Source organism: Scyliorhinus torazame, chromosome 4 (assembly GCF_047496885.1).
Source record: "Scyliorhinus torazame isolate Kashiwa2021f chromosome 4, sScyTor2.1, whole genome shotgun sequence".
In the NCBI taxonomy this organism is placed as follows: domain Eukaryota; kingdom Metazoa; phylum Chordata; class Chondrichthyes; order Carcharhiniformes; family Scyliorhinidae; genus Scyliorhinus; species Scyliorhinus torazame.
In genome coordinates, this window is record NC_092710.1 from 235,425,800 (window position 1) to 235,451,127 (window position 25,328).

The window sequence follows — 25,328 nt, forward strand, 5'->3', positions numbered from 1 at the left end:
CTTTCCATTACTTTGCCTACCACCGAAGTAAGACTAACTGCCTGTAATTCCCAGGGTTATCCCTAGTCCCTTTTTTGAACAGGGGCACGACATTCGCCACTCTCCAATCCCCTGGCACCACCCCTGTTGACAGTGAGGACGAAAAGATCATTGCCAATGGCTCTGCAATTTCATCTCTTGCTTCCCATAGAATCCTTGGATATATCCCGTCAGGCCCGGGGGACTTGTCTATCCTCAAGTTTTTCAAAATGCCCAACACATCTTCCTTCCTAACAAGTATTTCCTCGAGCTTACCAATCTGTTTCACACTGTCCTCTCCAACAATATCGCCCCTCTCATTTGTAAATACAGAAGAAAAGTACTCGTTCAAGACCTCTCCTATCTCTTCAGACTCAATACACAATCTCCCGCTACTGTCCTTGATCGGACCTACCCTCGCTCTAGTCATTCTCGTATTTCTCACACATGTGTAAAAGGCCTTGGGGTTTTCGTTGATCCTACCCGCCAAAGATTGTTCATGCCCTCTCTTAGCTCTCCTAATCCCCTTCTTCAGTTCCCTCCTGGCTATCTTGTATCCCTCCAATGCCCTGTCTGAACCTTGTTTCCTCAGCCTTACATAAGTCTCCTTTTTCCTCTTAACAAGACATTCAACCTCTCTTGTCAACCATGGTTCCCTCACTCGACCATCTCTTCCCTGCCTGACAGGGACATACATATCAAGGACACGTAGTACCTGTTCCTTGAACAAGTTCCACATTTCACTTGTGTCCTTCCCTGACAGCCTATGTTCCCAACTTATGCACTTCAATTCTTGTCTGACAACATCGTATTTACCCTTCCCCCAATTGTAAACCTTGCCCTGTTGCACGCACCTATCCCTCTCCATTACTAAAGTGAAAGTCACAGAATTGTGGTCACTATCTCCAAAATGCTCCACCACTAACAAATCGATCACTTGCCCTGGTTCATTACCAAGTACTAAATCCAATATTGCACTTCCTCTGGTCGGACAATCTACATACTGTGTTAGAAAAGCTTCCTGGACACACTGCGCAAACACCACCCCATCCAAACTATTTGATCTAAAGAGTTTCCACTCAATATTTGGGAAGTTAAAGTCACCCATGACTACTACCCTGTGACTTCTGCACCTTTCCAAAATCTGTTTCCCAATCTGTTCCTCCACATCTCTGCTACTATTGGGGGGCCTATAGAAAACTCCTAACAAGGTGACTGCTCCTTTCCTATTTCTGACTTCAACCCACACTACCTCAGTAGGGTGATACTCCTCGAACTGCCTTTCTGCAGCTGTTATACTATCTCTAATTAACAATGCCACCCCCCCACCTCTTTTACCACCCTCCCTAATCTTATTGAAACATCTATAACCAGGGACCTCCAACAACCATTTCTGCCCCTCTTCTTTCCAAGTTTCCGTGATGGCCACCACATTGTAGTCCCAAGTACCGATCCATGCCTTAAGTTCACCCACCTTATTCCTGATGCTTCTTGCGTTGAAGTATACACATTTCAACCCATCTCCGTGCCTGCAGGTACTCTCCTTTGTCAGTGTTCCCTTCCCCACTGCCTCATTACACGCTTTGGCGTCCTGAATATCGGCTTCCTTAGTTGTTGGACTACAAATCCGGTTCCCATTCCCCTGCCAAATTCGTTTGAACCCTCCCGAAGAGTACTAGAAAACCTCGCTCCCAGGATATTGGTGCCCCTCTGGTTCAGATGCAACCCGTCCTGCTTGTACAGGTCCCACCTTCCCCAGAATGCGCTCCAATTATCCAAATACCTGAAGCCCTCCCTCCTACACCATTCCTGCAGCCACGTGTTCAGCTGCACTCTCTCCCTATTCCTAGCCTCGCTATCACGTGGCACCGGCAACAAACCAGAGATGACAACTCTGTCTGTCCTGGCTTATAACTTCCATCCTAACTCCCTGAACTTGTTTATTACCTCCACACCCCTTTTCCTACCTATGTCGTTGGTACCAATGTGCACCACAACTTCTGGCTGCTCCCCCTCCCCCTTAAGGATCCTGAAGACACGATCCAAGACATCCCTGGCCCTGGCACCCGGGAGGCAACATACCTACCGGGAGTCTCGCTCGCGACCACAGAATCTCCTATCTATTCCCCTAACCATTGAATCTCCTACTACTATTGCTTTTCTATTCTCCCCCCTTCCCTTCTGAGCCCCAGAGCCAGACTCAGTGCCAGAGACCTGGCCGCTAGGGCCTTCCCCCGGTAGGTCATCCCCCCCAACAGCATCCAAAACGGTATACTTGTTTTGAAGGGGAACGGCCACGATGGATCCCTGCACTGTCTGCCTGTTTGTTTTTTTCCCCCTGACTGTAACCCAGCTATTCTTGTCCTGTACCTTGGGTGTGGTTACCTCCTTGTAACTCTTCTCAATCATCCCCTCTGCCTCCCGGATGATCCGAAGTTCATCCAGCTTCAGCTCCAGTTCCCTAACACGGTCTTTGAGGAGCTCAAGTTGGGTGCACTTCCCGCAGGTATAGTCACCGGGGACACCGGTGGTATCCCTCACCACCCACATCCTACAGGAGGAGCATACAACTGGCCTAGCCTCCATCCCCTCTTACCTGACAGAATATAGCTGCCCTGTGGACTAACTAGATCTCCGCCCTCCGACTCTGCTCCCAGTCAGCTACACTTTCTGTAAACTCCTGGCTCTCTTTTCACTCTTTGCGGAAATGTCGGAAACAAAATGAAAGGAGCACCTTACTCCCTCCTCACCTAACTCCCTCGGTCACCAAACTCTTACTATAGCACTCAACATGCACCAAATTCAGCACTCAGTGCAAACAAAGTCTGCACTGTAGGGGATCACTTTTATACTGTGAATCTAGCCTCTGAAAACTGGCCTAATCCAATTAACTAATTAACAAGCTCCTAATTACCTCAAGATGAGGTAATTATGGCGGTGGTTAAGCATTTAAAGTTGCCTGAGATAGAGTTTGACTCATTGGAAATGGCAAAAATTCAGTTGCACATTAAACAAATGGAACATGAGAAAGAATTAAAGTGGCTGGCATATGAAAGAGAGAGAGAGGAGAAAGAGAAAAAGAGGACAAAGAAGAGGAGAGAGAGGAAAGGAGAAAAGAAAGAATAGCCCTAGCAGAACAAAAAGAAAAAGAAAGGAAGATACAGATCAGGGAAAAAGATAAAGAGAGGGAGTTTGAACTTCAGAAAATCGCCATGAAACATGACAATCAGTTAAAATTGGCAGACGTAAAGGGAAACGTACAGTTGGATGATAGTGATGAGGATAGTGAGAAAGAGCGTCATAGTCGAAGGCTTGGTGGGAATCTATTTAAATATGTCCAAGCATTGCCAAGGTTTGACGAGAAGGAAGTGGAAGCCTTTTTCATTTCATTTAAGAATGTAGCTAAACAAATGAAATGGCCACAGGACATGTGGGTATTACTGATTCAAACAAAGCTGGTAGGTAGAGCTAGTGAAGTGTTTGCATCACTACTGGAGGAGGTATCTGGAGCGTATGAAGAGGTGAAGAAATCCATCTTAAGTGCATATGAGCTAGTGCCTGAAGCTTACAGACAAAGGTTTAGAAATTTAAGGAAGGAATTTGTTCAAACATACATGGAGTTTGAAAGGCTCAAACAGAGTAATTTTGATAGGTGGATAAGGGCTTTGAAAATAGACCAAACGTATGAAGCTCTCAGAGAAATTATACTTTTGGAGGAGTTTAAAAATTCCATTCATGATGTAATAAGAGCTCATGTGGAAGAACAGAGGGTTAAAACTGCGAGATTAGCAGCGGGAATGGCAGATGATTATGAATTAGTTCATAAATCAAAGATTGGTTTCCGACATCAGTTTCAGCCGGTGAGGGATAGAAACTGGGGACATGAGAAATACTCAAGTGGTAAAGGTCAAGGTGATCTGATGGGAGACAATAAAGAGAGTGTACCTCAGATTAAAAACGAAATCCAGGAGGGTGAAAAAGCAATGAAAAGTTTCAAATGTTTTCACTGTAATAAACTAGGCCATGTAAAGTCACAGTGTTGGTGGTGGAAGAAAAGCACTGGGAAGGCTGATGTGGTAAAACAGGATAAGACGGTGGGGTTTGTTAGAGTGGTAAAAGAAAGCCCAAGGGAAGCGAAGGAGGTGCAAACAATTGTACAGCCTGTTCAAGAAGTAATTGTTAAGAAGGTGCCAGATGTCTTTAAAGAATTTACTTGCGTGGTTAAAGTTTACTCATGTGTATCAGGAGGAGCAGGTAAAGAAGTCACAATTTTAAGAGATACAGGGGCTAGTCAATCTTTAATGGTAAGAGATGAGGAATTATGTAGTTTGGGAAGAATGTTGCCAGAAAAGGTGGTGATATGTGGAATTCAGGGTGAGAGGAGTAGCGCTCCATTATATAAGGTAAGGTTGGAAAGTCCAGTGAAGAGTGATGAAGTGGTGGTAGGAGTAATAGAGAAACTATCTTGTCCAGGAATACAGTTTATCTTGAGTAATGATATAGCTGGATCGCAGGTGGGAGTGATGCCTACTGTGGTTGATAAGCCAGTGGAAAATCAGTCAACTGAAGTGTTGAATGATGAATATCCTGGGATTTTTCCGGATTGTGTAGTAACAAGGTCGCAAAGTCACAGGTTAAGACAAGAGGAGAAATCAAAGAGTAAAGATGAAGTTGAAGTGCAATTATCAGAAACGATTTTTGATCAGATGGTTGAAAAAGAACAAGAACAGTTGGAGGATGAGGCGGATATTTTTAGTTCAGGAAAATTGGCGGAGTTACAACAGAAAGATGTAGAAATAAAACAGATATATCAGAAAGCATATACGGAAGAGGAATCTGAGAGTATACCAGAGTGTTATTACCGTAAAAATGATGGCTTGATGAGAAAATGGAGACCTGTACATATGCAGGTGGATGAAAAGTGGGCAGAAGTTCATCACGTTGTATTGCCGGTAGGGTATAGAAGGAGGTGTTGTGAGTTGCACATGAGGTGCCAGTGGGAGGTCATTTGGGAATAAGGAAAACTCAAGCTAAAATCCAGAAACATTTTTATTGGCCTGGACTACATAAAGATGTAGTTAAATTTGGTCAGTCGTGTCACACATGTCAAGTGATAGGGAAACCTCAAGCAGTGATAAAACCAGCACCCTTAATACCCATTCCAGCATTTGAGGAACCTTTTACAAGGGTCCTAATCGATTGTGTAGGACTGCTTCCTAAAACAAAAAGTGGGAATCAATACCTTTTGACTAATGGATGTGTCTACTATGTTTCCAGAAGCCATTCCAGTATGTAATATTACAGGTAAAAGGATTGTGGAGGAGTTACTTAAATTCATTACTAGATATGGACTACCACAGAAATTCAATCGGATCAAGGAACGAATTTTACTTCAAAGTTATTCAAAGACGTTATGGCTAGCTTAGGAATAAAACAATTTAAATCAACTGCGTACCATCCAGAATCGCAAGGAGCGTTAAAAAGGCTGACCTGAGCTGAACTCCACCCACTCTATGACATCACTGTTTTGTTAAAGGTACATTGCTTAAACATCCATGTCTTAAAGGTCTCCTCACATGACAAGTGATTAACAGTGGGACTACAGCGCTAAGGGCCCGGGTTCGAATCCCGGCCCTGGGTCACTGTCCGTATGGAATTTGCACATTCTCCCTGTGTCTGCGTGGGTTTCACCCCCACAACCCAAAGATGTGCAGTTTAGGTGGACTGGCCATGTTAAATTGCCCCTTAATTGGAAAAAGAAATCATTGGGTACTTTAAATTTATAAAAATAAAAAAAAGGTAAGGTTACGGGGATAGGCTGGAGTTGTAGGGATAGGGTGGATGTGTGGGCTTACGTAGGGTGCTCTTTCCAAGGGCCGTTGCAGACTCGGTGGGCTGAATAGCATTCTGCACTGTAAATTCTATGATTCTATAGGCCGGAGAGAATTCTCAGGGACAGAATTTATACCCATTTGGAAATAAATGGACTCATAAGCGATAGGGAATTAAATATCCAAGGGTATCAAACTATTCGGAAGGACAGAGTGGATGGTAAGGGAGGTGGTGTAGCTCTGTTATTTAAGGATGACATCCAGGCAATAGTAAGGGATGACATCGGTGCTATGGAGGATAAGGTTGAATCCATTTGGGTGGAAGTCAGGAATAGTAAGGCAAAAGTTCACTGATAGGAGTAGTCTAGAGGCCACCAAATAGTAACATTATGATGGGGCAGGCAATAAACAAAGAAATAACTGATGCATGTAGAAATGGTACAGCAGTTATCATGGGGGATTTTAATGTACATGTCGATTGGTTTAACCAGGTCGGTCAAGGCAGCCTTGAGGAGGAGTTTATAGAATGCAATAGTTTCCTAGAACCATATGTATTGGAACCTACGAGGGAACAAGTGCTCCTAGATCTGGTCCTGTGTAATGAGACAGGATTGATTAATGATCTCATAGTTAGGGATCCTCTCGGAAGGAGCGATCACAATATGGTGGAATTTAAAATACAGATGGAGGGTGAGAAGGTAAAATCAAACACTAGTGTTTTGTGCTTAAACAAAGGAGATTACAGTGGGATGAGAGAAGAACTAGCTAAGGTAGACTGGGAGCAAAGACTTTTTGGTGAAACAGTTGAGGAACAGTGGAGAACATCACAAGCGATTTTTCACAGTGCTCAGCAAAAGTTTATACCAACAATAAGGAAGGACGGTAGAAAGAGGGAAAATCGACCGTGGATATCTCAGGAAATAAAGGAGAGTATCAAATTGAAGGAAAAAGCAAAGATTAGTGGGAGACTAGAGGACTGGAAAATCTTTAGGGGGGCAACAAAAAGCTACTAAAAAAGCTATAAAGAAGAGTAAGATAGATTATGAGAGTAAACTTGCTCAGAATATAAAAACAGATAGTAAAAGTTTCTACAAATATATAAAACAAAAAAGAGTGGCTAAGGTAAATATTGGTCCTTTAGAGGATGAGAAGGGAGATTTAATAATGGGAGATGAGGAAATGGCTGAGGAACTGAACAGGTTTTTTGGGTCGGTCTTCACAGTGGAAAACACAAATAACATGCCAGTGACTGCTGAAAATGAGGCTATGACAGGTGAGGACCTTGAGATGATTGTTATCACGAAGGAGGTAGTGATGGGCAAGCTAATGGGGCTAAAGGTAGACAAGTCTCCTGGCCCTAATGGAATGCATCCCAGAGTGCTAAAAGAGATGGCTAGGGAAATTGCAAATGCACTAATGATAATTTACCAAAATTCACTAGGCTCTGGAGTGGTCCCAGCGGATTGGAAATTAGCAAATGTGACCCAAAGGTTTAAAAAAGGAGGTAGGCAGAAAGTGGGTAATTATAGGTCAGTGAGCTTAACTTCGGTAGTGGGGAAGATGCTGGAATCTATCATCAAGGAAGAAATATTGAGGCACCTGGATGGAAATTGTCCCATTTGGCAGACGCAGCATGGGTTCATAAAGGGCAGGTCATGCCTAACTAATTTAGTGGAATTGTTTGAGGATTTTACCAGTGCGGTAGATAACGGGGAGCCAATGGATGTGGTATATCTGGATTTCCAGAAAGCTTTTGACAAGGTGCCATACAAAAGGTTGCTGCAGAAGATAAAGATGCATGACATTAAGGGTAAAGTAGTAGCATGGATAGAGAATTGATTAATTGATAGATAGCAAAGAGTGGGGATTAATGGGTGTTTCTCTGGTTGGCAATCAGTCGCTAGTGGTGTCCCTCAGGGATCAAGTTGGGCCCACAATAGTTCACAATTTACATAGTTGATTTGAAGTTGGGGACCAAGTGCAATGTGTCCAGGTTTGCAGACAACACTAAGATGAGTGGTAAAGCAAAAAGTGCAGAGGATACCGGAAGTCTGCACAGAGATTTGGATAGGTTAAGTGAATGCGCTAGGGTCTGACAGATGGAATACAATGTTGACAAATGTGAGGTTATCCATTTTGTTAGGAATAAGAGCAAAAGGGATTATTATTTAAATGATAAAATATTAAAACACGGTGATGTGCAGAGAGACCTGGGTGTGCTAGTTCATGAGTCGCAAAAAGTTGGTTTACAGGTGCAAAAGGTGATTAAGAAGGCAAATGGAGTTTTGTCCTTCATTGCGAGAGGGATGACGTTTAAGACTAGGGAGGTTATGCTGCAATTGCACAAAGTGTTAGTGAGGCCACACCTGGAGTATTGTGTTCAGTTTCCTTATCTGAGAAAGGACGTACTGGCGCTGGAGGATGTGCAGAGGAGATTCAGTAGGTTAATCCCAGAGCTGAAGGGGTTGGATTATGAGGAGAGGTTGGGGAGACTGGGACTGTACTCGTTGGAATTTAGAAGGATGCGGCGGGATCTTGTAGAAACATATAAAATTATGAAGGGAATAGATAGGATAGATGCAGGCAGCTTGTTTCCACTGGCGGGTGAAAGCAGAAATAGGGGGCATAGCCTCAAAATAAGGGGAAGTAGATTTAGGACTGAGTTTAGGAACTTCTTCACCCAAAGGGTTGTGAATCTATGGAATTGCTTGCCCAGTGAAGCAGTTGAGGCTCCTTCATTAAATGTTTTTAAGATAAAGGTAGATAGTTTTTTGAAGAATAAAGGGAGTAAGGGTTATGGTGTATGGACCGGAAAATGGAGCTGAGTCCACAAAAGATCAGCCATAATCTCATTGAATGGCGGAGCAGGCTCGAGGGGCCAGATGGCCTACTCCTTCTCCTAGTTCTTATGTTCTTATGTTCTTATAGCATGGTTTTGTGAAGAGGATGTTGTGCCTCACTAACTTGATCGAATTCTTTGAGGAAGCGACAAAGATGATTGATGAGGGGAGGGTGGTGGATGTTGTTTACATGGACTTCATTAAAGCCTTTGACAAGATGCCTCATGGCAAACTGGTACAAAAGGTGAAGTCACACGTGATCAGAGGTGAGGTGGTAAGATGGATACAGAACTGGCTTGGTCACAGAGGCAAAGGGTAGCAGTAGAAGGGTGATTTTCTGAATGGAAGGTTCTGACTGGTGGTGTTTCACAGGAATCTGTGCCTGGGCCTCTGCTGTTTGTAGTGTACATAAACGATTTAGAGGAAAATGTAGCCGGTCAGATTAGTAAGTTTACGGACGACAACAACGTTGGTGGAGTGGCAGATAGTGTTGAGGATTGTCAGAAGATACAGCAAGACATAGATAAGTTGGAGACTTGGGCAGAGAAATGGCAAATCGAGTTTAATCCGGACAAATGTGAGGTAATGCATTTTGGTAGATTTAACATAGAGGGGAAATATACCGTAAATGGCAAAATCTTAGGAATATAGAAAGTCAGAGATATCTGGGCGTGCAGGTTCACAGATCTTTGAAGGTGGCAACACAAGTGGACAAGGTAGTCAAGAAAGCATATGGAGTGCGGCATGTGACGCAATGGTTAGCACTGGGAGTGTGACACTGAGGACCCGGGTTCAAATCCCAGCCCTGGGTCACTGTCCGTGTGGAGTTTGCACATTCTCCTCATGTCTGCGTGTATTTCAACCCCAACCCAAAGATGTGCAGATTAGGTGGATTTGCCACGCTAAATTGTCCCCTAATTGGAAAAAAATAATTGGGTACTCTAAATTTTAAAAAAAGTACGGAATTTTGCCTACATTGGACGGGGCATCGACTATAAAAACAGGCAAGTCATGCTACAGTTGTATAGAACCTTGGTAAGGCCGCACTTAGAATATTGCTCACAATTCTGGTCGCCACACTACCAGAAGGACGTGGAGGCTTTGGAGAGGATGCAGAGGAGGTTTACCAGGATGTTGCCTGGTCTGGAGGGTGTTACCTATGTGGAGAGGCTGAATAGACTCGGACTGTTTTCATTAGGAGGTTGAGGGGTGACCCTATAGAGGTCTACAAGATTATGAGGGGCATGGATAGGACAGGGATTCGTGCTGGGGCCACTGTTGTTTGTGATGTACATAAATGATCTGGAGGAAGGTATAGGTGGTCTGATTAGCAAATTTGCAGATGACACTAAGATTGGTGGAGTAGCAGATAGTGAAGGGGATTGTGAGAGAATACAGCAGAATAAAGATAGATTGGAGAGTTGGGCGGAGAAATGGCAGGTGGAGTTCAATCCGGGCAAATGCGAGGTGATGCATTTTGGAAGTTCCAATTTCATTTACCACTATACGGTAAATGAAAAAGCTCTGGGGAAAATTGATGTACAGAGAGATCTGGGTGTTCAGGTCCATTGTACCCTGAAGGTGGCTGCGCAGGTCGATAGAGTGGCCAAGAAGGCATACGGCATGCTTTCCTTCATCGGAAGGGGTATTGAGTACAGGAGTTGGCAGGTCATGATACTGTTGTACAAGACTTTAGTTCGGCCACATTTGGAATACTGCGTACAGTTCTGGTCGCCACATTACCAAAAGGATGTGGATGCTTTGGAGAGGGTGCAGAGGAGGTTCACTAGGATGTTGCCTGGTATGGAGGGCGCTAGCTATGAATAGAGATTGAGTAGATTAAGATTATTTTCATTAGAAAGACGGAGGTTGAGGGGGAACATCATTGAGGTCTACAAAATCATGAGAGGTATAGACAGGGTGGATAGCAAGAAGCTTTTTCCCAGAGTGGGGGACTCAATTACTAGGGGTCACAAGTTCAAGGTGAGAGGGGAAAAGTTTCAGGGAGATATACGTGGAAAGTTCTTTTCGCAGAGGGTGGTGGGTGCCTGGAACGCATTGCCGGCGAAGGTGGTAGAAATGGGCATGATAGCGTCATTTAAGATATATCTAGACAGATACATGAATGGGCAGGGAGCAGAGGGATACAGATCCTTAGAAAATAAGTTTTAGATAGAGCATCTGGATCGGTGCAGGCTTGGAGGGCTGAAGGGCCTGTTCCTGTGCTGTAATTTTTCTTTGTTCGTTGTTCTTTGATAGAGTGGATGGGCAGCCACTCCTTACCAGGGTAGAGGGGTCAAGGAAGTGCTGAGGGTTTTGGCAAATGTTGGTATCAAATTCGGTACAGGCTTAGAGGGCCGAACGGCCTGTTCCTGTGATGTATTGTTCTTTGTTCTTTGTACTTCCCATAGGATACATAGCCTTGGACCTGCTAGGTAGCCACAGTATTAATATGGCTGGTCCAGTTCAGTTTCTGATAAATGGTAACCCCCAGGATATTGATTGTGGGGATGCAGCGATGGTAGTGCCATTGAAGGGGCAATGGTTAGATCCTCTTTTGTAGGAGTTGGTCATTGCCTGGCACTTGTGTGGCGTGAATGCCACTTGCCACTTGTCAGAATGAAGCAAACGTCACAGCTGTGTATGTGTGGAAGCTGTCAATCACAGACCACTAGGGGAAATGAAGGAATGACTTGCAGCTCAATGATCTGAGGGGTTTAAGCACAGCCCACTGCTTTCTCTTCCAGGAATTGACATGTGGTGCTTCCTCTGTCTGAGCCAGCAGGTGTATGCACAAGTGAGTGTTACAACAGTAGTTTTATTCACTGTTCCTGTCTGGGCAGCTCTCTCGCTTCTAGACAAGGGTTTATTTTCTAGAGGGGTCTGTGGGTGAAGTTAGGGGGTCCCTGGGGGGGGTGTCCCTTTAGTTAGGGGGACTCTGGTGCCAGGCCTGTTAAGTGGGTGTAAATGAGCTATTAGGACCCATTTGCATCCCTTAGCATTTCCTGTTGGCGTGTGGGCGTGAACCCTGATCCCGCCGCCAGTGAGAGGCTGGAGCATAGCGGTTGGTTCAACGCCCAGCACAAACCTTGATTTCAGCCGGCGTCACAGGTCGGAATTTCCAGGCCTTAGTCTCCCAAATGGAGAATTTCGCCCAGGGTCTCACATTTGAGAGGAGGATTTTTTTCTCTCAAAGGGCCTTTAACTTGTTGGAATTCTCTTCCACAGAGAGTAGTGGAGGCTGCGTCATTGGATATATTCAAGGCCAAATTTGACTAATTTGGATTGACAAGGAAGTCAAGGGTTCTGAAAGACTAGCAGGAATGTGGAATTAAAGCCACAATCAGGTCAACCTTGTCTTATTGAATCATGGGTTAGGTTTGATATGCTGAATGGCATGTTCCTGCTTATTTTCATTGAATCTTGGGCTGATAATTAGTTGGGTTGGATTTGGCATGCTTTTTCCAGACATTGTGGCCGGGATTCTCCAAACACGTGGCCAAGTTCTGACGCCGGCGTGAAAAGCGGCACAAACCACTCCGGCGCCAACGGTCCTCGATTGTCAGGTATGCACCCCTCCCTAGGGGGCTAGGTTGTAGCCGGAGCCGGAGTGGTCTCCGCTATGGCCGGTGCGAGTTTGCGCAGGTGCGTGGGTTCCCGTCTCCTCTCTGGCCCCCGGGCAATATGGCGGAGCCCTTAAGGGGCCCGGCGCGGAGGATCATAGGGCCCCACGGAACCAGCCCGCCTGCCGATCGGTAGGCCACAATCGCAGGCCAGGCCCAACCGTGGAGGCCCCCCCCCCCCACCGCCAGGGTCAGATCCCCCCGCCCCCCTCCAGGACGGCCCCCGCAGACAGAGCTCCCAGGTCCTGTTGGGTGGGACCAGAGTAACCCACACCGGCGGAATTCGGCCGAACTCGGTGGGCACTTGGCCCATCGAGGGCACTTGGCCCGGCGCAGCGTGATCGGCAGGGCAGCGTGGCGCGATTCTCGCCCTCCACCCCCGGAGATTCTCCAACCCGGGTGGGGTCGAAGAATCCTGGCCAATATATGTGACAATTGACCACTTTTTTGGTTACTGTACGCAAATACCATTGCTATGGTTGCAGTTATGTCTGGAGTACTACAGTTAGGATGTTGTCAAATCTCAGAACATTTGTTGTATCCAGTGCACTTATTCCCTCTGTCTCTCCCGCCCCCCACACTGATGCCTCAGTGAAGATGCCCTGCTGCACCCCCCATCCCCCCACCCCCCCTTACGGAGTCATTCCACCAAGCCCCCATACATGGAAGGTCACACCGATGGGCTGACAAAGTATTAGTAGGCTTCCCACTTTGGACGTAAGTTTGAGGAAGCATCAGGACTCCTGACCTCGAAGGGGCTGCAGTAGCTGAGATAAGTCATCCAGCCTCTCGGAACCCCATGATAAGCCCGTTCACTGGCAGGGCGTGCCAGCTCTCTGTCAGGCAGAGTCAGAGAGATCGCATGCACGAACTCGCACCGGCCATAGCGGAGACCTTTCCGGCTCCGGCGCCGACCTAGCCCCCTCGGGAGGGGTGCATACCTGACAATCGAGGACCGTTGGCGCCGGAGTGATTTGGGCCGCTTTTCAAGCCGGCGTCAGAACTTGGCCGCGGGATTGGAGAATTCCGACCACAATGTCTGCAAAAAGCATGCCAAATTCAACCCAACTAATTATCAGCCCAAGATTCAGAGAAAATAATCAGGAACATGCCTTTCAGCAGATCAACCCGAATCCATGGTTCAATAAGACAAGGTTGACCTGATTGTGGCTTTAATTCCAAATTCCTGCTAGTCTTCCAGAACCCTTGACTTCCTTGTCAATTAAAAATAGTCAAATTTGGCCTTGAATATATCCAATGACGCAGCCTCCACTACTCTCTGTGGAAGAGAATTCCAACAAGTTTGAGAGAAAAAAATCCTCCACTCAAATGTGAGACCTTGGGTGAAATTCCCATGCAATCGCAGAAGGTGTAACACGTACCTCTTTACCTCTTCCATGCTTAACATCCCAGGCCCAAAACACACAGTCTAGGTTGAGCAGTGTTTCACTTGCACCTCTTCCAATTTGGTCTAGTGCATTCGCTGCTCCCAATGTGGTCTCAGAGACACCAAACGCAGACTGGGTGATCGCTTTGCTGATCACCTTTGGTTTGTGCGCAGTCAGGACCCTGACCTTCCTGTTGCTTGCCATTTTAATACAAGACCCTGTTCCCATGCCCACATGTCTGTCCTTGACCTGCTGCAATGTTCCAGTGAAGCTCAATGCCAACTGGAGGAACAACATCTCATCTTCCGGTTAGACACGCTACAGCCTTCCGGTCTCAACATTGAATTCAACAACTTCAGATGATAAGCTCTACCCCACCTCGACCCATTTGTTTTCATCCCATTCATTTTAACTGTTTTTTTTACCATTTCTTTCTCTCTTGTCTTTCTTTATATATATTCACCCTTCCCATCTTATCCATCTTCCGTTACACATTTTCCCTTTGCTTCCCCCTTCCCCTCCCCCACATCTACATCTGTCACAGTTTACCTTCTGATGTTAACTTCTCTGCTGTTTGGCCTTTCACACCTTTTGTTCTCTCTGGGGACTGCCATTAGCACTCTTTTCCCTTGCTTTCTGTGGCTATTAGCACCCCGTTTCGCTGGGTTTCTGTGGCTATGACTCATCTTTCATTAACCACAGTATAAATATTTCCCACTTTCTCCAACTTTAGCTTTGACAAAGGATCATCTGGGCTCGAACCGCTAGCTCTTTTCTCTTCCTACAGATGCTGCCAGACCTGCTGAGATTTTCCAGCATTTTCATTTTGCTCACTGTTCTATTACTTCTGGAAACTTTACTAACCTCTTCTAGCATCCACCCCTCCCCCAGCCCAACTAGTTTAAAGTACTCATCACTAATCTGCACTCCTACCTTTTCCTTTAATTTTCATTTTCTAATTTGCTATACTCCTGAACCCTCCCCTGCCCCCACTATTTAGCTTAAAGTTCAGAAACTGCTTCAACTGGTTTGTTCACCTTTCCAACCACGCAGCTCTTCTGTCTGCAGACATCTTTTAACTGAACGGCAGAGAGCAAACTGCTTGACTTCTGTTCACAGCTTCATCTAGAACTCCACCGACCTGCTTTCCCTACAAAATGCCTGCTGCCTTAGCTTCACCCAGCGACAAAATCATCTTACCAAGCTGAAATCTAATTAACTCCACAGGGAACCTCCTTTAATCCAAACAAAACTGCATTAGCCCAAGCTTCTTCCGATGGCCTAATTGCACCCCTGGCTCCCAAAGCCTTTCTTGTCCCTCAAACTAAGATTATTTTAAAACATGATTGTAGAAGTCAAATACTAACTCAGGCTTTTAACCTTTACTGCACTGTTATGGGCCAGGGTTTAAAACTCCAAAGTGTATTGTGGTAATCACCTGACCTATAACCTTTTGTTGAATTTGGGTAGGATGAGCACATGAACCTTCCCTTCAGGTGTGATTCAACAGTCTTCCGAGACACTTTAATCAAAACAAGCTTTATTCTAAGAACTTAGTTAACATTTATATAGACACACACCAATATTTTTTATCAATTACAAACATAAAGATACCCCACAGCTACAGTATACTATGTGTAACACATAATGAATTCCCCCTTAACTGTTCCAATTAAAAACAAAATCCCATAAACCAAAAAAAAAACTTTTCAAGGGCGTGGCCCACCATTTGCATTCTCACTTGTATGAGACTGGCTTTTCCTGAGATTTTGACCCTGTCTCACCAGCAGGTTTCAACTCTTCTGGAAAGCAAACCATATCTTTTAAGTTACCCAAACAGGTAGCTATAATCAATGGGTTTTGTACTGGAACAGATATTTAAAATGAAAATAAAGAGGGACATGTCAAAACACTTCTGTTCTCTGTCTGAGTCCACAGCAGCCACATGCGAAACCAAAAACAGCTCACAGAGCCACAACCCAGCTCCAACCACACAATGACATCACTGAAGCCATGTGATAAGACAAAAACCTTTCTTAAAGGGACACTCACATGACAGCACCAAGTACCATCTGAAATTCCTACATTCATTACATGCATGCACCAAGGAAATGCCCAGACTTTCATCAATTCTGTAAGGCATATGCATTAAAAGCAATTGTCAGTGGCATTGCACTAAAGCGAAGATTGATTCAGCTGCAAACGTGGTGTGCTGATTCAATATGTTGATTCAAGCAATAAGAATGGCTATCTGGAATGACCACCAGAAACATATACATGAAGCGACTGGCAAACCAGAAAATTATGATGACATAACAATTGTAGAGTTTGCAAGTCTGTCATTTGATCCACCACATAAGTGCAAGACAGATTTAAGGTCAAACTAGATGAAATGGAGAGATATAATAATACTCTTTATTGTCACAAGTAGGATTACACTAACACTGCAATGAAGTTACTGTGGAAAGCCCCTAATTGCCACATTCCGCAAATACAGGGAGAATGTGCAGACTCTGCACAGAGGGTGACCTAAGCCGGGAATCGAACCAGGCTCCCTGGCGCTGTGAAGCCACAGTGCTAATCACTGTGCTACTGTGCCACCCTATAGAATCGTTAGAAGAGTGCAGCTCAATCACATGTGCCAAGAAATACAGATCATCAAAACTATGCCCCAATCCACAATGTTTGAATGCATTTCAAATATTGTTGTTACAAAATACCTGCATTGATCTACCATGCGGAATTAGTGAGGAACTTGTGACACTAAAACTCAGTCAAAATTTGAGTTAAAACTTCTCGGATGCAAACAAGAATCGTTTATTGTCTCTATTTGATTACAATTGGGAGTCATTTAAACCTTATAATCTAATAAGTCCGGCTAGCAAAAAGGACTTAAAGAGAAGCAACTTATACACAATTTAACTTTTAAAATAATAGAGAAAAATGGTTTCTTGCTTACAGCACAACAGCTTGCATTTACTTCAGGAGTTAGAGTGGAAAAGTGAAAAATAGAGATAGCGAATAGTTTAGATCAAAGTATAGAATGATCTGGATAAAGATGGCTGTACGGACCTTCACGGTTATAGGAAATCATATCAGTCTTTAGCCATCTATCCACACTTCTAAGTCATCCTAATTGGTTTGCATTAGAATCAAATGAGCTTGATTTGACGGTTAGCTGTCAATCTTTAATGTGCAACATTAGCTTTAAATGTTTCATGTCTGAATACTTGTGCATGTTATGGAATCCAATTCTGTGCTCTTATCACGACCAGTTTAAACTGAACTTCTGCTGACTTAGCTGTTAGCCACATTGCAGACTTACAATTTGCGACTTAATGTTGCTATGGTGCCTGCCCTGTCCTTGGATTGATATCTGGTACGGCTTGTGTTTTAATGTCACACTGTCTTGCAAATGTATTTGCTAGAACAATGGAGCTCAGTAAAAGTGAATTATGCTGTGTCATGCTGTTTTGTGTTTCTATTGAAGCTATATGTTTTGAGTTGACCTGAGGTTATGGGTGAATTTTAAATGGGTATTTAAAACTGGGGCTTAATATTTTATGCTAAATAGCTATCTTTTACCTATCAGGTGTTTTAGAAAATAGTTGGTTTCTACAGTCCCTGCTTTGATAAATCAAAATAATAAGTGAGATATATTATAATAAGATAAAAGATACAATTAATGCGATAGGATAGGTAAAAGCACAAAGAATAACTCATTCATATTGTCATGGCAGTTTTAAACAATAGAGTGGGCAAGCATTGCATTACAAGCATTTCAGTAAAAATTATTATAATTCTTAAAGAATCATTATTATAAAATAACAATTAATCAATTAATCAAATTTGATTCTACTGATTCAGTATTAATATATTAACAATATGTTAATAATACAATCAAATAATTGATTGATAAGTAACATTTCAACAATAATACTTAATTTCTATTTCATCTTATGGTGGTGCAGTAGGGTTAGTGTGAATCATTCTGACAATTGGGCTCTTGCGTTTAGCGAATAGTTCTTTGATGCACTTGATACTTTGGCATGTTATGTAAATGATGAATCCAGCTACACAGGAGAATAAGATTATTCTTATTGTTGACATTCCAGTGTGTCCCAACCACCCGCAAAGTTTATCCCAGAGAGAGATAACTGGGGGTGGATCAAGTTTCTTGATTTCTTTTTGGATGTGTGATGCGAGGTCTTTAACTTCTTTTGAGTTATCTGGAATGAAAGTGCAACACTCCGCACCAATCAGGGCACAGGTGCCAGCTTTCTCGGCTAGCACATAGTCAAGTGCCATTCGATTTTGTAATGCCAAGGTTCGAATTGCTCGCATTTCGTCAGAAACTTTACCTAGGACAGTGGCGGTGCAATCGGCTACGTTTTGTATGATGGCTGTTATTTTATTCAATTCATTGCCCATCCTTATTTCCCAATAGAAAGGAATAATTCTGGCATAAATTGCATCTCGTAAGGTTATGGAACGTTTATTTCTTCGAGTGGCTGGTTCTGTAACATAAGGGAGATGAGGAAGATGACGGATGGCAGGAACTAAATCCTAAATAGCAAGATCCTGACCAGTATTTTGGGAGCCAGGAATATGCTCTATCATCACAAATAAAATAAGTCCCATTATAAGCAGAAGAGAAGTAAATATCTTCTAAGTACCACTGATCTGACAATGTTTTATTATTTGTGATGTTACGTATGCCTGTTATTTCTGAGGACCGTTTAGTTCTTTGTAATACATTTTGTGTACATTTATAAGCTGTGTTAACATCTACATAATTAGTACAAACACTATTGCCCATTTTCATCCCTTCAGAGTGATTACTAATGAGGCATATTGATCCTTTTTGTTTAATATTAGTTGGGAGGCTAATGTATTGAGGGTTTCTGTTAGGGTTATATTTAAGTTGGTGCCATCCTGAAAAGGTGTTTAGTGGATAGCCTGCCAATTTCCATCAGTTAATAAATTTCCAAAAATAAATCTTGTACCTTCCTTTTTCACATGAATATGCTCCAGAACGGACCACTACAGAGCGAGGGACGCTTTGATAGATGTACCATTCTGCTGTTTCTGAAGCATTAAAGGGAATAGTTAAGAAGGGAATACCTTCCTCTGAGTTAGTCGGGGTTGCAATGCATACCCAACAATTGGAAATGTTGGAAATCTTTAGCCTATATCTTAGATGTCGAAAGGAATGTGTTCTTATTCAGTTCTGGTATAACATTTACAAAGCTAATCAAATAACTGAAAATGAATATTACGCTAAACATTTTACAGATCTTAATATTTATACGCGCGCTTCACATGTGATGCGTGGATCCAACTTTTCCTTCCTTTCAACTTTTCAGCGGATTGGGTGGTGAGAAGGATTATAATTGGTCCTTCCCACTTCGATCCTAGGGGATCTTTTTGCAGCTTTTTGTCGTAAACCTCTTCCGGGCACCAGGCCGAGCCCACCTTCTGGAGGATCTCCCCACACAGCCAACATCCTTTAGACATCTGAGAGGCAGAACTAACAGCATTTGTTCGATTTTGACAAGTCAGCAAAGTATCACTCATTAAATGACAATCTGCTTTCCGCAAATCAATAGTTCCTGGCAGAGACACTGGTCTGCCTGGATGATTTCAAATGGACTCAAGCCTGTTGTTCTGTTTGGTGTAGTTCTAATACTGCATAATACGATTGGCAAAGCTTGGACCCAATTCCTGCCTTCCTGGCTGTATTTAGACAGTCTTTCTTTCAAAGTTTGATTCATACAGTCCACTTGTCCTGACGATTGTGGATGACACGGACAGTGTAAATTCCAGTCAATGTTTAATAGTCTACAGACTTCCTTACAAACAGCACCTGTGAAGTGGGTTCCATTGTCTGAGTCAATGCTAGCTGGTACCCCCCATCTGGGGATAAAGTCTTTGCATAGCACTTTGGCTGTATGGGCAGCTGTCCCTCTTCTAGCTGGAGCAGCTTCCACCTATCTAGAGAATCTATCCACTATTACAAGGACGTCATTGTATTGTTGACATTTAGGAAGGGTGATGTAATCATCCAGCAGAGGGCAGTAGAGCGGAGCTGCTGATTGGCCGTTGCAGGGGAAATTTGCATACGTCCGTGTGCTCACCCTAACTTGGAGGCGTACCTGAACAAGAGACCCGAGCTGTTCAAGTGAAGACAAGCATCCAGCAGAGAGCAGTAGAGCAGAGCTGCTGATTGGCCGTTGCAGGGGATATTTGCATACGTCCGTGTGCTCACCCTAACTTGGAGGTGGTTTGTGGAGGAGCTCTTGTCAAGTGACACTTAAACCTGAAACACTTCTTCAGTGTTTCCCTCCCTACCCCTCCTCTAACCAAAAAAAACAAACAACCGCTGTAAGGATCAAGAGGAAGGCTCAAGGGCAGGTAGAAGTGGAAAGTTGAACTGTGACATCACAGCCTGCAGGTAAGGAATTGGCTGGTGACTGGTAAGTAGTTTTTATTTATTTTCCCTCAGGTGTTATTGTGCGGGGCGTAGAGGTTGCTGAGCGAGTGCTTGCTGAGAAGGGGAGTGAATAACAGGTAAGCTCTTTCTTTCTCTTTTTTTATCTAGAAGGGATGACAGGGAAGGCAGTGCAATGTTCCTCCTGCAGAATGTTTGAGGTGAGGGATGCCGTCAGTGTCCCTGCTGATTTCATCTGTGGGAAGTGCACCCATCTCCGGCTCCTCAGAAACCGCGTTAGGGAACTGGAGCTGGAGTTGGATGAACTTTGGATCATTCAGGAGGCAGGGTTGGTCATAGATAGAAGCTTCAGGGGTATAGTTACTCCGAAGATTAAAGATAGATGGGTGACGGTGAGAGGGGCTGGGAGGAAGCAGTCAGTACAGGGATCCCCTGTGGCCGTTCCCATTAATAACAAGTATATCGCTTTGGATACTGTTGGGGGGGGGGGGACTTACCAGGGCTAAGCCATGGGGTACAGATCTCTGGCACAGAGTCTGTCCCTGTTGCTCAGAAGGGAAGGGGGGAGAGTAGTAGAGCATTAGTCATATCCCCCATATTTAGGGGGATAGATAGGAGATTCTGTGGGAACGAGAGAGACTCACGGTTGGTGTGTTGCCTCCCAGGTGCCAGGATGCGTGATGTCTCGGATCGTGTTTTCGGGATCCTGAAGGGGGAGGGGGAGCAGCCCCAAGTCGTGGTCCACATAGGTACCAACGACATAGGTAGGAATAGGAATGGGAATGTAAGGCAGGAATTCAGGGAGCTAGGGTGGAAACTTAGATCTAGGACAAACAGAGTTATTATCTCTGGGTTGTTACCCGTGCCATGTGATAGCGAGACGAGGAATAGGGAGAGAGAGGAGTTGAACACGTGGCTACAGGGATGGTGCAGGAGGGAGGGTTTCAGATTTCTGGATAATTGGGGCTCATTCTGGGGTCAGTGGGACCTCTACAAACGCGGTGGTCTGCACCTGGACCAGAGGGGTACCAATATTCTGGGGGGGGGGAAATTTGCTAATGCTCTTCGGGAGGGTTTAAACTAGTTCAGCAGGGTCTTGGGAACCTGAATTGTTGCTCGAGTGTACAGGTGCTTGAGAGTAGTGAGGTCATGATCAGGATTTCAAAGTTGCAGGAGTGTACCGGCAGGCAGGAAGGTGGTTTAAAGTGTGTCTTCTTCAATGCCAGGAGCATCCGGAATAAGGTGGGTGAACTTGCGGCATGGGTTGGTACCTGGGACTGCGATGTTGTGGCCATTTCGGAGACATGGATAGAGCAGGGACAGGAATGGTTGTTGCAGGTGCCAGGATTTAGATATTTCAGTAAGCTCAGGGAAGGTGGTAAAAGAGGGGGAGGGGTGGCATTGTTAGTCAAGGACAGTATTGCGGTGGCAGAAAGGACGTTTGATGAGGACTCGTCTACTGAGGTAGTATGGGCTGAGGTTAGAAACAGGAAAGGAGATGTCACCCTGTTAGGGGTTTTCTATAGGCCTCCGAAAAGTTCCAGAGATGTAGAGGAGAGGATTGCAAAGATGATTCTGGAGAGGAACGAAAGCAACAGGGTAGTTGTTATGGGGGACTTTAACTTTCCAAATATTGACTGGAAACGCTATAGTTCGAGTACATTAGATGGGTTCGTTTTTGTCCAATGTGCAGGAGAGTTTCCTGACACAGTATGTAGATAGGCCAACGAGAGGTGAGGCCATATTGGATTTGGTACTGTGTAATGAACCAGGACAGGTGTTAGATTTGGAGGTAAGTGAGCACTTTGGTGATAGTGACCACAATTCGATTACGTTTACTTTAGTGATGGAAAGGGATAGGTATATACCGCAGGGCAAGATTTATATCTGGGGGAAAGGCAATTATGATGCGATGAGGCAAGACTTAGGATACATCGGATGGAGAGGAAAGCTGCAGGGGATGGGCACAATGGAAATGTGGAGCTTGTTCAAGGAACAGCTACTGCGTGTCCTTGATACGTATGTACCTGTCAGGCAGGGGGGAAGTGGTCGAGTGAGGGAACCGTGGTTTACTAAAGCAGTCGAAACACTTGTCAAGAGGAAGAAGGAGACTTATGTAAAGATGAGACATGAAGGTTCAGTTAGGGCGCTCGAGAGTTACAAGTTAGCTAGGAATGACCTAAAGAGAGAGCTAAAAAGAGCCAGGAGGGGACATGAGAGGTCTTTGGCAGGTAGGATCAAGGATAACCCTAAAGCTTTCTATAGATATGTCAGGAATAAAAGAATGTCTAGGGTAAGAGTAGGGCCAGTCAAGGACAGTAGTGGGAGTTGTGCTTGGAGTCCGAGGAGATAGGAGAGGTGCTAAATGAATATTTTTTGTCAGTATTCACACAGGAAAAAGACAATGTTGTCGAGGAGAATACTGAGATTCAGGCTACTAGACTAGAAGGGCTTGAGGTTCATAAGGAGGAGGTGTTAGCAATTCTGGAAAGTGTGAAAATAGATAAGTCACCTGGGCCGGATGGGATTTATCCTAGGATTCTCTGGGAAGCTAGGGAGGAGATTGCATAGCATTTGGCCTTGATCTTTAAGTCATCTTTGTCTACAGGAATAGTGCCAGAAGACTGGAGGTTAGCAAATGTTGTCCCCTTGTTCAAGAAGGGGAGTAGAGCCAACCCCGGTAACTATAGACCAGTGAGCCTTACTTCTGTTGTGGGCAAAATCTTGGAAAGGTTTAAAAGAGATAGGATGTATAATCAGCTGGAAAGGAATAATTTGATTAGAGATAGTCAACACGGTTTTGTGAAGGGTAGGTCGTGCCTCACAAACCTTATAGAGTTCTTTGAGAAGCTGACCAAACAGGTGGATGAGGGTAAAGCAGTTGATGTGGTGTATATGGATTTCAGTAAAGCATTTGATAAGGTTCCCCATGGTAGGCTACTGCAGAAAATACAGAGGCATGGGATTCAGGGTGATTTAGCAGTTTGGATCAGAAATTGGCTAGCTGGAAGAAGACAAATGGTGGTGGTTGATGGGAAATGTTCAGACTGGAGTCCAGTTACTAGTGATGTACCACAAGGATCTGTTTTGGGGCCACTGCTGTTTGTCATTTTTATAAATGACCTGGAGGAGGGCGTAGAAGGATGGGTGAGTAAATTTGCAGATGCCACTAAAGTCGGTGGAGTTGTGGACAGTGTGGAAGGATGTTACAAGTTACAGAGGGACACAGATAAGCTGCAGCGCTGGGCTGAGAGGTGGCAAATGGAGTTTAATGCAGAAAAGTGTGAGGTGATTCATTTTGGAAGGAATAACAGGAAGACTGAGTACTGGGCTAATGGTAAGATTCTTGGCAGTGTGGATGAGCAGAGAGATCTAGGTGTCCATGTACATAGATCCCTGAAAGTTGCCACCCAGGTTGAGAGGGTTGTTAAGAAGGCGTACGGTGTGTTAGCTTTTATTGGTAGAGGGATTGAGTTTAGGAGCCATGAGGTCATGTTGCAGCTATACAACACTCTGGTGTGGCCGCATTTGGAGTATTGCGTGCAATTCTGTTCGCCGCATTATAGGAAGGATGTGGAAGCATTGGAAAGGGTGCAGAGGAGATTTACCAGAATGTTGCCTGGTATGGAGAGAAGATCTTATGAGGAAAGACTGAGGGACTTGAGGCTGTTTTCGTTAGAGAGAAGAAGGTTAAGAGGTGACTTAATTGAGGCATACAAGATGATCAGAGGATTGGATTGGGTGGACAGTGAGAGCCTTTTTCCTCGGATGGTGATGTCTAGCTCGAGGGGACATACCTTTAAATTGAGGGGAGATAGATATAAGACAGATGTCAGAGGTAGGTTCTTTACTCAGAGAGTAGTAAGGGTGTGGAATGCCCTGCCTGCAACAGTAGTGGATTTGCCAACACTAAGGGTATTCAAATGGTCATTGGATAGGCATATGGACAATAAGGGAATAGTGTAGATGGGCTTTAGAGTGGTTTCACAGGTCGGCGCAACATCGAGGGCTGAAAGGCCTGTACTGCGCTGTAATGTTCTATGTTCTATGTTCTACCTGTATATCCTGGAATGGTCCTGCGGGAGCAGAAGCTCTTAATTGAGACATCGATGTTATGGGTCCCAAGTTATTCTTTTGACAGGTTACACAACGATTTGATACTAATTGTGCATGTTTTTTGAATCCTTTACCACACCAGCTTCTATGGAATCGATCCATCATTTGTTGAGGTGATAGATGTCCTCATGAATGAATTTGTTGAGCTAAGAAGGGCATTAATGATTGTGGTGCGACTGGTTTATCAGTTTGAACTTCTCTCCAAATATTGTCATCATACGGCTGAATACCTGATTCTAACCATGTCCATTTTTCTTCCTTTGTACAATCATGCTGCATTTCACGCAAATCATGTAATAAGGTGGCTGCTCCCAATTTGTAAATGTGATTGAATTCCTTATGCCATTGGGAGGCAGCTTCCCTTGCTGCTTGGTCCGCAAGAGCATTTCCTCTTGCTTCCATAGTGTCCTCATGAGTATGGGCTTTACATTTCAGAACTGATACTTCTCTTAGCAAGTCCATAGCTTCTAGAAGATCTCGTACTTGCTTTCCATTTCAGATAGGTGTACCTGCTGTTGTGAGAAATCCACTTTTTCTCCACAGATGGCCAAAATCATGTGCTACTCCAAAACCATATCTGGAGTCAGTATAGATGTTAGCAGTTTTATCTCTTGCCACATGACATGCTTCTGTTAGTGCTTTTAATTCGACCTGCTGAGCTGATGTACCTGGCAGCAAACTTTCTTCAGCTAATACTTTGTATGGGCTTGTGACGGCCCACCCAGCTTTTCTGAAACCCTTGTTAATAAAAGAGGAACCATCAGTGAATAGGACTAAATCTGGGTTCTGTAGTGGCTCTTCTTCTACTAAGCGTACTTCTTCCATTTCCTCTATTATGTTCACACAATCATGCCCTTCTCCCTGTCCTCCCGTTTGTTCTTCGGGAAGCAGGAGCAAAGGTGATGGGTTTACAGGACTGGCTCTGAAAATATAGGTTGGGAGCTTCCAAAACTGCTGTCCATCTCATCCATCTAGCTGATGTAACTTGGGATACTCTGTTCCTGGATAGAAGAGAATGGACTGAGTGTGGACATTTAATGGTTAACTTTGGTCTAGGACAA